Here is a 262-nt window from a genome sequence, read left to right on the forward strand (position 1 = left end):
CGCGGCCATTTATTGACGCTGGAAGGGCATCCCCAGCCCTTCGCCTCCCCGTCCGCACGGATTTCGGTTCGCCGGTGACTATTTTTAGCCCACCGTCGAGCCGGCGCTCTTAAATAAAAAAATAAATAAATAAATAAAATGCAATCCCCGGCCCCCCCCCATCCGCACGAACCCCCGCGCCCAAGCTGCAAACTCCGCCGCGACCTGCAAGCCCCACCGGGGAGACGCAAATCATAAAGCAAAGGGATGAGGAAGGAAAAAA

This window comes from Haliaeetus leucocephalus, unplaced genomic scaffold (genome assembly GCF_000737465.1).
Source record: "Haliaeetus leucocephalus isolate CR32 unplaced genomic scaffold, Haliaeetus_leucocephalus-4.0 Scaffold555, whole genome shotgun sequence".
In the NCBI taxonomy this organism is placed as follows: domain Eukaryota; kingdom Metazoa; phylum Chordata; class Aves; order Accipitriformes; family Accipitridae; genus Haliaeetus; species Haliaeetus leucocephalus.